The 13,337-nt window shown below is 41.5% G+C and overlaps 1 protein-coding gene across 7 annotated transcripts in view; it reads left to right on the forward strand.

The window, feature by feature from the left end:
• Positions 1 to 13,337, forward strand: part of PRLR (prolactin receptor) — a 156,295-nt gene that overhangs the window by 96,978 nt on the left and 45,980 nt on the right. The window contains exon 1 of one of the 7 annotated variants that reach the window (XM_008512027.2): positions 4,733 to 4,930. The exons of 5 other annotated variants lie outside the window; for them this stretch is intronic. The gene's annotated coding sequence lies outside the window, so the exon portion shown is untranslated. Of the gene's footprint in view, positions 1 to 4,732; positions 4,931 to 13,337 lie in introns of those variants that run through there. One more of the 7 variants, XM_070587035.1, reaches the window with a different exon arrangement.

The following is a 13,337-nucleotide window of genomic DNA, read 5'->3' on the forward strand; positions in this document are numbered from 1 at the left end:
AGATGTCAAGGCAGGCTCCCTCAGAATGAGCACTGGTTGGGGCACGCACCACAGTCACTATGTCTAACAAAGATGGTGAGATAATCCAGAGGTTGGATTCCGGCTAGAGAAGCCACAAGGTCATCTGGAAAAGCAAGAAGGGCATGGGGTCAATTTTAAATAGAATGCAGAGGGCGGCAAGGACAAGCAGAGGTCCAGAAGCTGGTGAGGAGGGGTCATGGAGGCGAGTGAGAAAGGTAGGTCTGGTCACAAGGAAGAAGGGTCAGGGCCCAAGTGGTCAACATAATGAAGACAGAATAAGCGCAGAGGCAGAAGCAGAAATGGATCAATAAAATCAAACAGATCAGCAACGTTGAGGCCATTGTGTCTCCCTGTTGCTGACTTACCAGAGGCCTTTCTTTCTCGCCAGAAGCCAATCCACGTAAAAACTCGGTCAAGAGGCTTGTAGGACAAGACAGCCAGAAATGTTGGATGCGCTGAGGAAGCCGAGGACAAGACAGGAAACAGCTCTGAGGGATTTGTCTTGTCCTTTGGGCCACTCGTCCTCTATGTGCATTCCTTCTCTCTCTGTCCCTCTCTCTTTCCCTTCGCTTTTCCCATAGATGGTTTCACGAGCACAGAATTATTTTGTTTTTCTGACTGAGTAGTAAAGAAGTTTGTTTCCTAATTCCTAATTTTAAAAGAAACAGAATAGAACTCTCTAAGAAAAAAGAACACAAAACTCTAAATCACTTTAAATTATATTTTTATTCATGTAGCCTTAAATGGATTATTCTTCTTTGGGTCAGTATATTCACAGAAAAAAAATGGTCCTTGACTCAATCTTTTACAGATGGCTTGGGTAACTGGGATGCATTATGGCATCCCCAAGAAGTACCTTAGAACAATGATTCTCAAACTTTGTCACAGATTAGCATCCTGATGTTCAGGTGGTGGCACCCCACACCATTAAATCAGTGTGTTTGGTGGCAGGGGAGCCAGGAATCAATACATGTTAAGGTTTCCTGGTGATTATAATGTGCAGAAGATTTGGGGAACCACTGCCTTAGAGGTTGTTTTAATAAAGCCCCCATATTGACTTGCTAGCTTGCCACTTAACATTTTACCAAAAAAGTAGATTGTGACAGAAAGCACTTTTCTTATTCAGTTAATTGAAGTAAATTGAACCTGTGTTCTAATTTATTGCCAGGAGGCGACCAGCTGTGTTGTTGCTTACTTCAGACAAAACACTGGTGGGACTAGCATTTTTGGCATCCTGTAGTCCAAACAATTGATTTACCAACTGATTTTTGGTTGTTAGTTTAATCTTGAAGTTTGTAACTTGGTATTTTAATTTATTCAGACCCGATTTTGGAGCCTGGGGATTTTCTAATTTATTCACCACCTGTTCGCCAGAGTCATTAGAGAACAATGAGGGCTCCCCTGTGCCAGACCTTTGTGTGATAATCTAAGGAAAAAGTAGCCATCAGAACCCCTCAAGCAACACCTCCCCATCTCAGTGAACATTTCAAGAGCTCACCCCATTCTAACACTGTCTCAGCTTCCTGGTTTCTTTTCCTCTTCATATGTGAAGAGTTTTGTTATTCGTTTTTTAATAAACAATTGGAAAGACAATAGGGCCTGTTTCTAAGTGCATTCTATTGTGATGGCATGTTCTCACGACCACCAGGCAAAAAAGAGAATGTGTGACCTTTTCTGTGCTCCTAGTGACTGTGTCCTTTGCTAGCTCATCGCTCCTCATCTGCTAGTATACAGCCTTTAAGGAGAGAAAGCAAACCCTGTGAGGAAAGGATTGGACTTAGGGCAGCCCAATGTCATAGGAAAAACCTAACACACAACTTAATGGTCTCTGAGAGCATGACAGATTAGTAGAAAGAAAATTTAGGCTAGTTGGTCTCTATTTCCACAGAGGACACAAGCTTAAAGCACAGTTAATTGGGAATTTAGTGAGCCAGAGACAATAACTTGGGAATTAAATAATAGATTTGACTACTAAGGAAGCCTGTGGCATCTCCATTCCTCAAGAGACAGTCTGCTGTGGAATGGGGATCAGAGGGATGGGTCACAATCCTACCTTGGCCTCTAACTTGCCGCATGATCATGCATGTTACATGACTTTTCAGGGCCTCAGTGGCCCCATCTGTCCAGTAAGAAGTTGAGCTGAGTGATTGCCAAAGTCCCTCATTACGCACTACTGCACTATAATATTTAAAAACAGGGCCAGTGGGCCAGCCCCAGAGGCCTAGTGATTACGTTCAGTGCACTGCACTTCGGCAGCCCACGTTCAGTTCCCAGGTGTGGACCTACATCATTTGTCTGTTAGTGGCCCTGCTGTGGTGGTGGCTCACATACGAAAAGAAGATTGGAGATGGATATCAGCTCAGGGGAATCTTCCTTAGCAAAACCAAACAAACAAAAACAAAAAACAGGACCTGTGGCTTTCTGTCCTGAGTAGGTATTAATAGAAGCTGATTATCTGAGGTTCCTTCCAGCTCAAGAATTTACACACTAATTCACCAATTTGTTTTCTATTTTCAATGACAAAAATATAGTGAGATTCATTAGATGACACCAAAGAATTATTAATAATTCCATTAGATATGAAAATAACACTATAGTTATGTAAGAATATGGTCATAATTGCTACATATCAGACTGAAATAGGTAGGGACAAAATAGCATGATGTCTGGAGTTTGCTTTTTAAAAAATAATAAAATAGGGGCCAGCCCAGTGGCACAGCAGTTAAGTTTGTGTGTTCCGCTTCGGCAGCCAGGTTTCGCTGGTTCAGATTCCCATTTGTGGACATATGCACTGCTTGTCAAGCCATGCTGCAGCAGGTGTCCCCTGTATAAAGTAGAGGGAGATGGACATGGAAGTTAGCTCAGGGCCAGTCTTCCTCAGCAAAAAGAGGAGGATTGGTGGCAGATGTTAGCTCAGGCTAATCTTCCTCAAAAAATAATAATAATAATAAAATAAAATAATATATCCGGATCTCACAAGGTGCCTTTTGGGCTGGCAGCCTTTCTCAATATGGACTCTATGTTCTAGAAAAGGAGTCAGGAACCTGCAGATGTTGATGGTCTGAGTGTTCTAGACACAAGGCCAAGAGACTAGATGCTTTAGAGGGCACAAAAATCTTTTCCTGAAGATCTGGGATGTGGAGGTTGAATTAATTTACCTTTTCCTTCTTCCATATTATACAGATAGGTTGGTAGATGAAAGCAATTTCCCCTGAAGATAATGAAAGCCCTGAGAGGTTTTAGTGACTTTGCTGGGGACACATACTACTGGCAACATCAAAGCCAGAATGAGGATTGAAGGGTGACTACCTCTCTTCCATACCTCCTTCCACTCCTGCTGGGGAGTATCACAAGTATAAATATGCTTTTGGCACCATTTGTCCTGTGGAATTTTTGCATCTGTCCAGTACTCAATCCAGTATACCATCTAGTAGCCAGCTTTGGTGGTCTAGTGGTTCAGATTCGGCACTCCCACCACCACAGCCGGGGTTCATTTCCTGGTCAGGGAAACACGCCACCCATCTATTGGTTGTCATACTGTGGTGGCTGTGAGTTACTGTGATGCTGAAATCTATATGAATGATGTTTCAATGCCAGCAGAGTCACCCATGGTGGACAGGTTTCAGTAGAGCTTCCAGACTGACAGACTAGGAAGAAGGACTTGGCTGCCCACTTCTGAAAACATTGGCCACGAAAACCCTGTGAACAGGAGGAGACCATTGTCTGATAGAGTGCCAGAAGGTGAGGGAATGATACAAAAAGATCGGGCAGGGTTCCACTCTGCCGTACACAGGGTCGCTAGGAGTTGGAATCAACTTGATGGCACTAACAACAACCAGTATCCAAGTCTCCTTAATCATTTTTAAATCTCCCTCTAGTGGTTGGAGCTGTCCTTTAAATAAAAATTAACAAGACCTCACAGCAGTGAACTCAGAGCACCATCACTGGCCTCTTACAGGACATTAGCAACTTTCCCACTGGAAGGGGCATGGACACTGCACCAGACTAGGACATGTGCTGTGTCCACATTAGTCAGGCTGACCAAACCCTTTACATTCCAACTATTTTCACTGATTAAAAAATGCTATCAAATTTTAAATTGCTTCATAAAAATGTATGAATTGGTCACAGTAAAAGTGTTTGTATAAGCCCACTCAAATACAAACCATCTGACATGGTGAGAAGGTTTCCAGTTGTGTCCTCTGTTGTGGCTAAGCTCCTGACTTTACACAGTGTTAGAGCTAAAAATCCACTTCTGTCTGGAAAGTGATTTTTGCCAAGGATTGAGAGAACAGCCCAAGCTCTGTGCCTAGTGCCAGCCCCTTCAGAAACACATGTCCCATCCTGTGTGACATGCTCCACAGAACCCAAGTGATTAGATGCTGCCAAGGCAGTGATGGCAGAGCAGCCTCAAGCTTGCAGTGGGAAGGGCTGCTCAGGATTCCTGACATCCCCCAGGGCTGGCCCTGACTCTGTTGGCTCTTCCCCCTCTCAGCTCTTGCCCCTCTGCCAGCCTCATTCTCTGCTCTGCCAAGAAACCACATTTGCTTTGAATCTAGCCATTTTGATGTTGCAGGTGATCTGAAACCAAATCAAGCTAAACCAAACAAATCCAACCAACCACCATCGCAAGCAAGTTATCCAATTATTGGTTTTTGCAATGGGGGAGGGGCCATAAGGGCCATGCATATCACAAGACAAACATTAAGCTGCCTGAAGAGTTAGTTTGCTGAGGGGTAACCGGCAAACAGGTTGGTGCTCATCAGAGCTGCACAGACTGGTCACTGAGGATGTTGGGAGCCGGTTAACCCTACCAGGCACCCCTGGTAAATCCAGCAAGCTCTGTGCTTTCGCCCTCTGCATTCTGAAGCAAGCATCCAAACTTTGCCTGGCTTGTGGCATGCCCAGGGTAAGTCACCGGGCTTCTAGGATTCTAGGTGGATTTTCTGGGGCCACAAACTCTCTTCTGTCTCAAGTGTGTTAAGGATCAGGTCCTCTGGGGAGTGGGGGGACAGTGAAAGTAGGTTTGCAGAACCCAAGCCCCATAGCCCATCTCACCCCACTGCTTGGCACTTTCCCTGCCTTCTAGGGTTGGGAAAGGGAAAGTGGAAAGGAGTTCAAATACTCTGTCACTGACAGAGGATAGAAGGTGAAGGGAAGAGGAAGAAAAGAGAAGGGGAAATAGGTGTCAAAGGGAAAAAAATTAATAGTGAGTAAAATTACATTATACGATATAATGATCTCTGAATAATAGAGGGAGTAGAGTTAGCCAAGATACTGGAATATTTGCAGATTTCAGGGCCTCCTCCTATCTTAAAACCAGCTGACCCCCAACTCCACATTTGCCATGCTTGATCCCTTGACATTTGTGTAAATCCTCGCTACCCCTCTTGGCCCAGAGACGCGGAATGTAGAGTAAGGGTTCTGCTAGACTTGCACAAGTCCATGATGGCTTATCTCCTGGCAGCGCATTCAAGCATGCAGGAAAGCTGAGTGGAGAACAGGACTCTCTCAATATTTAGAAACCGGGTTAGGATTTCTGACAAAGGATACGATTTTGCCGTTGACTTAGTTGCTTGTACAGTAAATGAAGCAAATCAAAGACACTAAGGAGAGAACTTTTTTCTCTTGATGCCTAAATGTCAATCCTAGTTTTTCAGAGTTCTTGCAGTTGGCATTCCGGCTCCAGTCTAACTCCTGCTGTAGTGCAACCTTATTGAAATAAAAGCTGCCTACATTTCTGTCCATCACGTTCTGTATTTATTAACAAGTCCTGTTCCCTTTGCAATCTGGAGCCACAGAGGCCCTGTTCTGAATCAGCTGTAATTTGGAACGGTGGGTCCTCGGCAGCAAGGTTTTAGAAGGGAAAGAAAGAGAATTCAGGGAAGGGGCCAGACGTGGAATCAGATTTGGTTTCCTGAGAGTTGTACTTAATAAATGGATTGCCGATTATCTCTGGAACTCAGACTTTCCAGGAGTCAAATACTTGAGGGACAGGTTAAAAGTGAGGACAAGATTAATTATCAAGGCTCTTGGGAGCTGGGGGCAGGGAAGAGGGGGGATGAATGCTTTCATCACTTTATTCCAAAAGAGTGTTGCTGGTAATGAGGGCTGCTGAACGTGAAAGAATATCTATTGTCATTTTCCCAAGTAAGCAGAGGAAATAACACGCTAGTATTTCTTTTAAACAGCTTTACTGTGATATAATTTACATACCATAAAGTTTACCTGTCAAAGTATACCACTCAGTGGTTTTTAGTACATTTACAGAGTTGTGCAACCATCATCATAATCTAATTTTAAAACATATCATCACCCCAAGAAGGAACCCAGCGCACCTTAGCAGTCGCTCCGCAGTCCCCCTTCTCCCCGGCCCCCAGCCCCTGGAAACCACTGATCTATTTTCTGTCTCTGTTGATTTGCCTTTTCTGGACAATTCGTGTAAATGAAATCATTCTATATGTGCTCTTTTGTGACTGGTTCCCTCCACTTAGGATAATGTTTTCGAGGTTTGTCCATGTTGTAACATATATTAGCACTTCATTCTCTTTTATTGCCAAACAAGGTTCTGTTATAAGGATATACCACATTTTGTTTATCCATTCATCAGTTGATATAGAACACACTAGTATTTTAATTCAATGAGCAAATTGCCGTGATCTCTGTAATCGGAGTTGAATACCTTTTTAGCTGTAAGTATGAGTTAATAAAACAGTTAGTGATCTTCATATGTTGGATTTAAGGGAATTTAGTATTGATGCAAAAATAATTTCTATTTAAGTTTGTGGAGAATGGATGTTTGCAGGATGACCTAATGATAATAGCGTAATAAGGTCATGATATTTATATTTGTGTTTTTCAGTTATCTTAGCACCATGGATCTGTGTTTAACAGTGTTCACTCCTCCCCTCTAACAAAACAAGTTTAGAATGTATGACTCTTTGTAATGACATGCACATGGAATATAGCACTTGCCTTTGTGTTCAGCCAAGTTCACAGCTGAGTTTGAGGCCAAGCTCCACAGCTGGTCTGCTAGGGGTCTGCTTCCTGTCCTGTTTGTTGTGTCAGTTTCTGTCTTTACCTGCTTCCGGCTCAGGTACAAATGAGGAGGCATGGAAAAGAGAAGGGATAGGGAGAAACGAAGGTTTCACAGGTCTTAGACATTGCCCAGGGATCCCTGCTCAAGCACGTCTCACTCAAGTTGGCAAACCCTTGGTGCCCATTCTTCTTATATGGGGAGCAGTGGCCAGACTGAGGGCTCTGGACTCCTGGGATGGCCATTTCCTATCTTTGGGATGTTGGACAAGTACTTGATCTGTCTCTTTATTGTTCTCATCATCAAAGTGAAGATACTAATGGTCCTTATTTCCTAGATATGCTTTGAGGGTTCCCATAATTCCTGGCACATAACAAATGTGCAATTAGTGTTAAATGTTAATATTATTAGCATGTATTAATTACTTGCTATTTCCTGGATACTGTGCATACTGGATACTGATCCTCACAACAATCCAAAAAGGTAGCTAAAGGTGTTCCCACTGTACAGATGAAGAAAGTGAGATTCAAGGAATTTATATGTAATCCTCAAGGTCACATGGCTAGGAAGTGGCACAAGTCATGTTTATACTGCTTTTGGTCTGGTTCAAAATACGCACATCCATTGGACTGTGATGCATATATGCACCGAATCAGGCTAGCCAATATGTTGTATACTGCGATATGGCCATAATAACACACACAAATTTGTTTTAATAAAAATGAATGATTAATGCAGTTGGGCCTCTATTACATCACCGAAACTCACAAGAAGGAAACAGAAATAAGAGCCTGGGATGAAGCTGTTGGAACAAATAGAAAGCTTTAAAAAACTCAAAGTAAAGCAAATCATCTGGCTAGATGCTATGTCCTCCCAGCTCTGGGGAGCCAGACCCAATGGTTTGTGGAGACTAAAAGAAACTGTACGTGGCACTCTCAAGCTAAAAATGGTATGTTGACTCATTCCCATAGGCTAGGGAATTAGTCTGTGGTGCCCATGTTGATACTCCAGTTCTGAACTTAATCGTTTAAGGTGTTCCCATTACCATCACTACTCACCCACCAACAGCACTTTTAAATTAGTCTTAAGGACAAAAAAGTAAACAGAAGCATAGTTTATCATTCAACTACCCCTAAAAAAAGCAACATCTGATAGTCAAGCAACTGGACTTAAAAACAGAAGTGTCAAAGTTGACATATGCTAATTATTTGCTGCTGCATGAGGGTCATTAGCTGTGTTGCCCAAAGAGCGAGGGAGAAAACAGTTCAAGATCCAGAGACAAATAGCATTTAGATGGTCCCCAACTGGCTGAAGGGAGAGGAAAACTAAAACAGATTTTCCCCCTAACATTTCCCTCTAAATAGTCTGCCTGATTATACAGCGTGAAATAGGAACAATTTTGGCTACTAATCCTAAATAATCCTAAACCTTGGATACTAAAACCAGGAAATATTTGTTCTCTTATATTCGTAGGTAAAATGCTATTCTCCATTTAGATTACCACAATCTTAACAATCTGCTATTTTAATTAAAAGAGTGTGTTCTTTCCCCACTTACAATATTACTGGCTTTAAACATATAAAGAATCTTTTCATAAACCCTTCATGAGGATTTAGAGATCAAGACAAAGTAACATTTTAAGAATGTTCTTAATATTGCAATCAATTGGGGATTATTTTTTTAAATCAATTCCTTGAGAATTCTGGACAATCTTTTCATCACTTGGAGGTTGTTTTGTATTATCCTTTTAATTCAGAGTGTAACCCTAGCTTTCAATGCTCTGAGCTTCTCTGGGAAGGTGGATTTCCACTTGTGGTCTCTGAGCTAAAATAAACAGAAAGCCATTTCATTCAGGTCCACCGCTGGTGGCCACTTCATCCCCATGTCCAACCCATGTTCACCCCAGTCAAGATGACTGTTGGCCAATTTGTGCGGACTCCCATTCATGCCATGGCTATTCCCTGGACTGGAACAATCCCTCTGCTTTTGAGCGAACCTGATTTGGTGCTGTTGTCCTTGTAAGATCCAGCTCTAAACTCTACCCTTCTCTGTCAGTCAATCAAGAATACCTGGACTCTGGTTCTTTTAAAATTATCAGTAGTCCTCTTTATTCATTTTATACTCATGCCCAAGATTTGAAGTAACCTGCTTTAGATATGGCTCTGCTGTACTGTGACCTTGGGCAGGTTATAACAATAATAAAACTAACCTGTCACAGTGTTTCTCTGTATACCATATACCTTCACTTATTAAAGTTATTACCCTCAGAGAATATCAATTGACCTCGATGCTTCTGATAAAGCTAGCAGGTGGAAAACACCTTGGAAAATAAAAGCAGTGGACAACTGCAAGGGTAGCCCTGTTAATCTGTGGACTAGTAGGACTAGAGTTTCCATGTGTTGGTCTAACTTTGGTTTCAACTCTGGCCTCCAGAGAGGTTCCCATCCTGGATATTTGTCAAGAATGAGAGGTCAGAAATGCCAAGACCAGGAGGTCAGGGTGAGTATTCTGCCAAGGATCCTCATAAGGAACTTCTTGGAAAGAAATGAATTTAGGAATTTGGCCTGAATATCAGTAGCTGGAAAAGGTCCTTGAATTTTCCCAGCAGATATCTAAACCCTGAAGTAGGGATTATAGACTACAGCTTAAATTTTAAGCCTCTGGTCTCCGAGAATCATGGCATTTTAGAGTTGAAAGTCCCCTTACTGGTCTTCCAGCCTGATCCAATTTGCTAATCCCCCTAGGATTTCATATAGTCTCTGCTTAGGCATCCACAGTGATGAGGAGCATGTCTCCTACCAGAGTGGTCCATTTCATCCTTGGGGCATAATAATCATTGAAAAGTTATTCTTCCTCTTGAGTCCAGGCTTTCTGGCTTATTACATAACCCATTTGTTGTAGTTCTGCTCAGTAATGGGCAAATGGAATGTCCAGCAAGGCACTTCACTATCCTTTTATTGAACCCAAATCTGCCTCCATGTAATTTCTATCAGTTAGAGGATCTCTCATCTTGTGCCTTTGGATATATTTTCTTAGTGACCATAGCAGCCTTGAATGGTCTCAGAGACAACACACAAAACCCCTAAGAGTTGGCACATCTTCCTTCCTACTCTTCTATATCTCCTCTGTCTCTTCCTTTTCCTCTGACATCATCACTCAGCTCTCTTATAATTCTTCTGTAAACTAAGCATGAACTTATACACGGAATGTAGAGGATTCCAATTGAAAGAGCAGAGGAACTTGGTTCAAGCCCTGACAAATTTCTCTAAAGCCTCATGATGATAAATATTATTATTCACCTGGTGGGGGAGGAAGAGTATAATGCTAGAATATAAGTGAATATTCTTTATAAATTGAAATGTACTGTAAAGTCTAGAAGACCTCAAGCATCGTGTAGTCCTAGCTCCTTGTTTTATACTACAAGACATTAAACAGAGAAGAGATGTGACATGTCCAAGGGCCACAGGACCACTTAGAGGCAGAGCTAGAAATGGAACCCAGATTTTCCAATGCACAATCCATTTCTTCCTCTACTGCCTCTCTGTTAAACAACAAAATCAATAAAATCATCCATGCACAGACCCTAAGGCGTACCCAATGCATATTAGATGCTCAATAATTATTTGTTGAAGAAATATGTTGAGTAAAAGAATGCATGAATGACTAGTACTTTTTTTCAATGATGACATTTTATAGGGTCCCTACAAATGTCACTTGTGTTTTTAATCATTTTTTAATTAGCTCTCTATTAAGAAGCTTTATTCTCAAAATGTATTTGTGAAGATTAAGTGAGACAATGCATTAAAGTGCTTAAAAACAGTACCTGGCAGTCAACAAATGTTAACTAATTATCTCTGTTTTCTAGCCATTTTTCTAAATAAGACCCAGCTGATGCTGCAAGCACTCACGCATCTGAAAAGGACTTTGCAATCTACTAACAAAAGGAATTCTGAAATTGCAAAAGTATTACTACTATTTGTCAGTTCCTACCTTGTGCCTTTTACTAAGCCACCCACCCCCACTCCTGGTACCTGGCACCCAAAAGGACACAAACAAAGTCCTGGATTCTTTCACTTCCTCCTCCGGGCTTGTGTTTACTCAGCCCCTGACCTTTGGGCTCTGTCTCCTCTTCCCAGTCAGCACTTGCCTATTGGATCTGACAATTTATTTGGCTTTACCTTGTTTGACCCTTAACTGTCTTGCTCCCTCTGTCAATCTCCATCTCAATCTCAGTCAAGGTTTTGGAATTTCCCTTTGGTTTCCTCCACTCCCAGGCATCCCGGTAGCTCTACTCTTGCTAAACAAGACCCCTTCCCTTGACCCAAGTTGGTAAGTTTGCCTCTGCCTTGTAGGGGGTCAGAAACTCTCCATATTGTAGCATTTGTTATAAATATTGATTTTTTGATATTTTGGGCTGGGCAATAGAACTTAGGCTCTTCACGGTTCTATTTTTCAGGAAAGGGAAAAAATGGAGTGTTGCCAAGAGTTATTTTTTCTTCTTTATTATTGTGTTAACTGAACTGGCTCTTTCCACCCCTTTCCATCTGCTGCCCCTGGTCTCCCAGTTTGATGAGCTCAGATTCAACCTGCCCATGAAAAGTGATTCCTGAGTGCTTTATTGGGTTATTTTCCCTTCAAGGGCTTCACACTGGTAACCTCAAATCACCATGGTGATCTGTATCCGTTGCCAGAATGCTCAGAGCTTCCTTCTGAATCTCTGGGCATATCTGACAATTTATCAAGACTAAAGACTAAACTTGGGCTAATGTTAGTAAGTAAACAAGAAAGAGCTTGGGTAAATTCATCAATTAGGATTATACCCAAAGTTCTGGTGTGGACAAGAAATATTGGCTATCTTTTTAATTTCTGTGTCTTGTGATGGATTACCATTTAATATCTTCCCATTTGTTAAGGGTATATCTACCCCCACTATATCCAACCCTGAATGTTAAGTTCCTCCAGAGCATGGGCTTGATCTGTTTATATTCACAGCTCTATCCTCAGCACCTAAAATAGTGCTTGGCCAATAGCAGGCAACCAATTAGTGTTTGTTGAATACTGAAGAAACAAATGAATAAATGATTGAGAAGCAGGATAGAGTTGTGGTCAGACCACAGCATTTGGCATCAAAGAGATTCCAATTCAAATTTTGGTGATGCCACTTCCGAGCTATGAGAGTTCTCTGAGTTTGAATTTCAATCTCTTCATCAATAAAATGGGGGTGATAATAATACCTACCTCATATGTTTTAGGGGAGAATTAAACAAAATAATGCATGTAAAGTTCTGAGCACAGTACCTGGCATATTTTCAGAACTTGATAAACGTTGACTATGTCTATTCTTTGCAGTGAAAATCCTCAAATGTTGAAGCTTATTAGAGGTAATTGAACTAATTTAACATGCCTAGTAGTGATGAGTGTACTAAAGACATATTAGTCTAATTAATCGGTCAGCAAGATTTTACTTGAGGAGCCAAGTTGATGAAATATGTATTGATCACACCCACCGTGTTTAAAGCACTACGCTAGGCTTTCAAGAATGGCAGGGTGCAAAGATAGATATGATATAGTCCCTTCTTCCTAGGAACATAAATCTAGAAGACTGTCTATGTGTGCAGTATTATGCTGAGTATACATTAATATGAGTCATCGTTACCTCCCACATCATCTGATTTACTCTTTGTGCTCTGCAGAATAATATTCTACAGCACTCAGCCTCTCCTTTGAATTCTTACAATGACAAGAAACCCACTGCCTCATAAGCAACTCTTTCTTTTGGGAAGAGTAATCACCTTTAGAAAGATCTTTCCTAAAATGAGCACAAATCTACCTCCCTATGGTTTTTACACATTGATCCAACTTCTGCCTTCTGGACACACCCAGAATAAATCCATTTTTTCCCTTTATAACAGAGGTCAGCAAAGTAGGACCTGCAGGCCATTTCCTGCTCTCCATTTATTTTTGTAAATAAAGTTTTATTGGAACACAGCCAAACCTATTTATTTACATATTGTCTATGGCTGCTTTTGCACAATAGCAGCGTAGTTACAACACAGAATTTATGGCCCTCAAAGCTGAAAATATTTACTATCTAGCCCTTGAAGCAAAAGTTTTTTGACCTCTGCTCTATATGACAGATCTTCAAACACTTAAAAGACAACTAATCTGTCTCCTCTTAAAATAGGAAGCCCAGAGCTGAGCCTAGAACTCTAAGTGGGAGCTAATGGAAACCCAATGAAGTAGCACTATCACCTCCCTTGTTCTGGCCACCATACTTCCA

Source organism: Equus przewalskii, chromosome 20, assembly GCF_037783145.1.
Source record: "Equus przewalskii isolate Varuska chromosome 20, EquPr2, whole genome shotgun sequence".
Classification (NCBI taxonomy): Eukaryota; Metazoa; Chordata; class Mammalia; order Perissodactyla; family Equidae; genus Equus; species Equus przewalskii.